The following is a 6357-nucleotide window of genomic DNA, read 5'->3' on the forward strand; positions in this document are numbered from 1 at the left end:
CACACACACACACACATATATATATATATATATATATATATATATATATATATATATATATATATATATATATATATATATATATGGGGCCGCGGTGGCCGAATGGTTAGAGCGTCGGACTCAAGACTGTCATGATGGCAAACTGAGTTCGAGGGTTCGAGTCACCGGCCAGCGCGTTGTTTCCCTTGGGCAAGGAACTTCACCTCGATTGCCTGCCTAGCCGCTGGGTGGCCAAGTCAGCCCAAGTCAGTGCTGGTCCCACGCCCGGATAAAATAGAGAGAATGATTACCTAAAAAGGTAACACCGGCACTCTCCGTGGAAAGGAACTGGGGACCCTACCACGTACTCACTCCAAGAGCATCACAACATGAAAAACTACAATCAAGTATCATGCTGTGACCACGGCGGCTCAGACATGAACCTACCGTTAAAAGAAGAAGAATATATATATATAAATATATATATATATATATATATATATATATATATATATATATATATATATATATATGTGTGTGTGTGTGTGTGTGTGTGTGTGTGTGTGTGTGTGTGTGTGTGTGTGTGTGTGTGTGCGTGCGTGTGTGTGTGTGTGTGTGTGAGAATGATAGTTCCCTTGCCTTCTCAAAATGTTTAAATAAATTCTCTCCCGAATGCCCTGAACTGTTTTGGGAGAAAAACATCACTGTCTCAACTCCCATGAGAACGAAAACCCTCCATATTATTCTATCACCATCGAAAAGTCGAAAAAAAGGAAACAAAAATAGAGATAATTTATGAGCCTAACCAAATCGCGCATTCCCTCTTTGTTTATTATCCCAGCTGAATGAGCGAAAGGTGATGGACATAAAAGCCAAAGTTTAATAATTCCGACCTTTAAAACCCGCCACGAACCGCCGAAGAGGTCCGTAAGGCCAGATTCAAACTCGAACTCTAGGGAAAGTAACCCTTCGCGACGGCTGGCGGCGGATTCTGACGTCTTTGTTTTGTTTACTCTGTTACCCCGGGGGCCGTCTCGCGCCTTAAGGGTCCTAGCGAGTGTGCTAAATGTTGCAAAATGGACCTTAACTGCAGCCGATGATTAGGTAGGGTTAGGGGGGGGGAGAGGAAGGTTTATCCCTTAAAGATAAAGGTGCATTGCTCCCCTAATATTCCTTTCAGTTAAGGTAATGACTTTGCCTCGATTATCTGACCCTTTTTGGTTTATGGGTTTGAGGGACGGCGCTCTATGGGCGTCCGATCTTCCCGCCCTTTTGGCCTCAAGGTTGCTGTGTTGAATCATTCCCGCTTTTTCTGTCTCTGAAGTTATTCTCCTCTCTCTCTCTCTTTCTACCTCTCTCTCGCAATTTTCCTTCGTTTTTCGTTTCTTTTTCTTTTTCTTTATTATATACCTTTCTATCCTTCTCGTTATCTAATTCCCCGTCCCTTTCTCGCCGTGCATAGATATAGCCTTATATGTATGGGCGTAAGCGTGAGTGAGTGAGTGAGTGAGTGAATGAGTGACCGTGTTAGTGAGTGAGTAAATGAGTGAGTGAGTGACTGACTGACTGACTGTGTTAGTGAGTGAGTGAGTGAATGAGTGAGTGAGTAAGGGAATGAATGACCGTGTTAGTGAGCGAGTGAGTGAATGAGTGTGTGTGTTTGTGTGTGTGTGTGTGTGTGTGTGGCTGAGAGAATACACTTCCTAACATCGAACTACGGCCTAGACTCGAATAGAACGATCACTGCACTATCCCCATATATAAATAGATAGACAGATGGATAGATAGGTATGTAGGTTGGTAGATAGGCGGGTAGGTAGGTAGGTAGGTAGACAGATAGACAGACATATAAATACATTTCACACTATATACCACCGAATCTCCCAGAAACCCCAGAGTCGTATCATAATTGGAGTTTTGTGAGGGTCGTTAACGTGGAAACGAAACCACGGGAAGCAACTCGGAGATTCAGCTGCTTATGCCTCGACGATAGTGGATATGGCACCTGTTTTCTTCTTCTTCTTCTTCTTCTTCTTCTTCTTTTCTTTCTCTCTTTCTTTCTTTCTTCTGTCTTTCTTTCTTCCTTCCTTTCCTTCTTTCTTTCTTTCTTTCTTTTTCTTTTCTTTCCTTTTTTCTTTTTCTTCTTTTTTTGTAAAGGATACTTACATTTTAGCCGGAAGTTTGGTGTTACTTATTAAGATGAGTCATGACAGAAGAATATATATATATATATATATATATATATATATATATATATATATATATATATATATATATATATTGTTGTGTTCTGGTAATTTTAGTATTGAGTGTGGATGTATGTATTTTATTGGTAGTAGTCAGGGTGGTAGTGGTAGTAGTAGTAGTAGTAGTAATAGTAGTGGTGGTGTTGGTTGTAGTAGCAAAGGCAGTCGTAGTAAAAGCAGTTATCATTATAGTAGTAATAAAATAAGCATTATCATTAAAATTCCAAGATCATAAATATCATCCTCATCCTCATCAACATTCATAATTCTCATTATCATGATCATGTTGTTCATTGCCACCAGCAATTACCAGTAGTAGCACAAGCAGCAACAATAGCATCATTAGTAACATCACCATCACTTACGACAGCATTTGTGACATCCTTATCACTATCACCACTAATTATCACCGTAATTATTGCAGAAGAAGGCCAGTACCTCTTTTCCCTTACCTTGATTTCACCTTTCCTTTTGCTCTACATCTTTTTCTCTGTTTCCTTCTTTCTTCCTTGCCCTTTTGACAATCATTCTCTCTCTCTCTCTCTCTCTCTCTCTCTCTCTCTCTCTCTCTCTCTCTCTCTCTCTCCCCTCTCCATTTCCTTTCACTTGCGTCTTTTTCACTCTTTCGTTTCCCCTCTTCCTCCTATTCTTTAAATTTCATTTTCTCTCTCCTCTCCCACTCACTCACTGTCTCTTCCTATCACTCATTCTCCATTTCCTTTCCTCTTCCTCCTTCTTCACCATTCCTGTTTCCCCTCCCCTTTCTTTTTTATTCTCTCTCTCTCTCTCTCTCCCACTCTTTATTTCTTATTTTCTCTCTCTTCTCCCACTCTTTCTTCCCCTCACCATCTCCATTTTTTTCTTCCCCTCCCACTCTTTTTTTTCTTATTTTTTCTTTTCTTTCTCCCTCTCTTACTTCCACTCACTCATTATCAATTTCCTTCCCCCTCCCACTCTTTATTTTTCTTTTTTCCTCTTTCCCTCTCTTCTTTCCCCTCCCCTCACTCATTATCAATTTCCTTCCCCCTCCTATTCTTTATTTCTTATTTTCTCTCTCTCCTCCCACTCTTTCTTCCCCCACTATCCTCCATTTCCTTTCCCCTCCCACTCTTTATTTCTTATTTTCTCTCTCTTCTCCCTCTCTTTCTTCCCCTCACTCATCCCCCATTTCCTCTCCCCTTCCTCCTTTTCACCTCTCCGCTTCCCCTCCGCCCCCCCTCGCCTGACACACGGCAGGAGGCCCCTGGCAGAGACTGGGTGTCAAACGCTTATCTCTTATCTCATATCTGTGCCACGTGGCGCTTCTTTCACGTCGTCCTCGCTGGCACGTGGGGTGGGGGGAGGGGGGAGGATGAGTAGGGATAGGGGGAGGGCGATGGAGGGGGGTAATGAGGAGGAAAGGGGAATGGGGGAGTAAGGGGCAGGTTGGGGGAGGGGGAAGGGGAGGGGAGTGGGAGAGGTAGGGAGAAAGGGTATCCACAGGAAGAAGAAAGGGAATTGGGGTAACGAAGGAGGGGGGGGAGTGAGGGCTAAGGGGGGGGGGGATATGATGAATGTGAATATGCTTTGAAGGTGATTTTGTAGAGTAACCGTTTGTGAAGATTTCTGTGTTTATTTGTGTTTGATTCAGTCTGGAGAAACGGGGAGGACGCTGAACTCTTGGCTTGATTTTGCTTTCTGTCGATATATATATATATATATATATATATATATATATATATATATATATATATATATATATATATATATATATATATAAACATATATATATATATATATATATATATATATATATATATATATATATATGCATGTATATGTGTGTGTGTGTGTGTGTGTGTGTGTGTATACATGTATGTGAATGTGTGTGTGTGTGTGTGTGTGTGTGTGTGTGTGTGTGTGTGTGTGTGTGTGTGTGTGTGTGTGTGTGTGTGTGTGTGTGTGTGTGTGTGTGTGTGTGTGTGTGTGTATGTGTGTGTGTGTGTGTGTGTGTGTGTGTGTGTGTGTGTGTGTGTGTGTGTGTGTGTGTGTGTGTGTGTGAATATGTGTGTGTGTGTGTGTGTCCCAAAGTGTCTGCCGTTCTCAGCCTTGAATCGCGATCAGGACTCGCTTAGAAACCCGCCCGACTCTCGGCAAGCGCGTTAACCCCCCATCATTGTTACTCTATAACAATAATGATAATTGAAACATTTTTAATGATTGCACGTCACTGATGACAGCAATGATGATGAGGATGTTGATGATGATGATGATGATGATGATGATGATGATGATGATGATGATGATGATGATGATGATGATGATGATGATGATGATGATTATGATTATGATTATGATTATGATTATGATTATGATTATGACGATGATGATAATGATGATTACAATAACAATAAGAATGATAATCATAGTGATACTAAATATAAGGATGATGAAGATGATTATAATGATACTGATGAAAATATATTGACGTATCATATTTCATAAGAAGATTCCGAAATATTTCTTTGGATATTTTATTTCACTTCCTTTCGAAATTAGTAAAAGTTAAGTCGACGCTGAAAAGTCAATAGGCAAATATCATTTAATGAAAATAAATAAGTCAAAATTAATATTTATATCACAGACAAGTGCCCACGTAAAAATGGTAAAATATATAAATAAATAAACTAAATCCCGTCCTACAGAGTGCAATTTTCAGAAAGTCATAAAAAGAATGTCGCGAAATGGCGTAGCTGAAATAGGCTAGTTACCGATAAAACAGCAGACGAACCGCATAAAGATACAGAAAACGGATCCGCTTTGGATTGTGTGAGAATAATAAAGATATATATAAATAAAGATATATGAATAAATAAAGATATATAAATAAAGATATATATGTAAGATATATAAGATATAAGATATATTTAAGAAATATAAAAATATATAAGATATATGAGTAAAGATATACAAATAAAATAAATGAACTGCGTATGTGCGGCGAATTTAAAGAGAAGAGGAGGAGATAGAGGTGGAGGGAGGGAGAGTGTAGGTAAAGAGAGAGTGAGAGGGAGAGAGGGAGGGAGGGAGAGAGAGAGGGAGAGAGAGAGAGAGAGAGAGAGAGAGAGAGAGAGAGAGAGAGAGAGAGAAGAGAGAAGAGAGGGGAGAGGAGAGAGAGGGAGAAGGAGGAGTGTGAGAGAGAGAGAGAGAGAGAGAGAGAGAAGAGAGAGAAGAGAGGAAGAAGAGAGAGAGAGAGTGAGAGAGGAGAGAGAGAGAGAGAGTGAGAGTGAGAGAGTAGAGGAGAGAGAGAGAGAGTGAGTGGAGTGAGTGGAGAGAGAGAGAGAGAGAGAGAGAGGAGAGAGAGAGAGAGGGTGTGAGAGAGAGAGAGAGAGAGAGAGAGAGAGAGAGAGTGAAGTGGAGCTTAATTAAGTAAAGAAAACAGAGAGAGGAGAGGGGAGGAACGAAAAGAGAGAGAGAGAGAGAAGAGAAAAAAGCGGGAAGAATAGGGAAGTAAAGTTAAATGATAATATTACCAAATGAGAGGCAAAGAGAAGAGAGAAAGAAAGAAAGACACGGAGTGTGGAAGGAGAAAGAATGCGAGGAGGAGAGGCAGAGGCAATTATATCGAAGTCTAATCAAAGTCTCCATTATTATGACTAGGTGTCTGACGCAGGTAGATTCCGAGAGAGAGAGAAAAAAGAAAAAAAATGCTATTACAAGACGAGGCTTTGCATCATATCTTTCAATAATAGGCCACACGACCCTACACTCTCCACCTTGTTTACCTTCCCCGTGACCCTTGACCTGACACTCGACCTCGGTTCATTAATCAACAGAAAACGGGTTGCGAGGGTGTCACTCCGGCGTCCAAGTATCAACGGGCTGAGGAAGGCGGGTGCTAGTTGGAGAAAATATAGGTAGACGGATGTACACACATACGCATGTGTGTATGTATATGTGTATATATAAGTGTGTCTGTGTGTGTGTGTGTGTGTGTGTGAGAGAGAGAGAGAGAGAGAGAGAGAGAGAGAGAGAGAGAGAGAGAGAGAGAGAGAGAGAGAGAGAGAGAGAGAGAGAGAGAGAGAGAGAGTGTGTTTACGAGGAAAATATGAACTTGAACAGCAACAACAGCAAAACATGCTCATAAAAACAA

Source organism: Penaeus monodon, chromosome 12 (assembly GCF_015228065.2).
Source record: "Penaeus monodon isolate SGIC_2016 chromosome 12, NSTDA_Pmon_1, whole genome shotgun sequence".
Lineage (NCBI taxonomy): Eukaryota > Metazoa > Arthropoda > Malacostraca > Decapoda > Penaeidae > Penaeus > Penaeus monodon.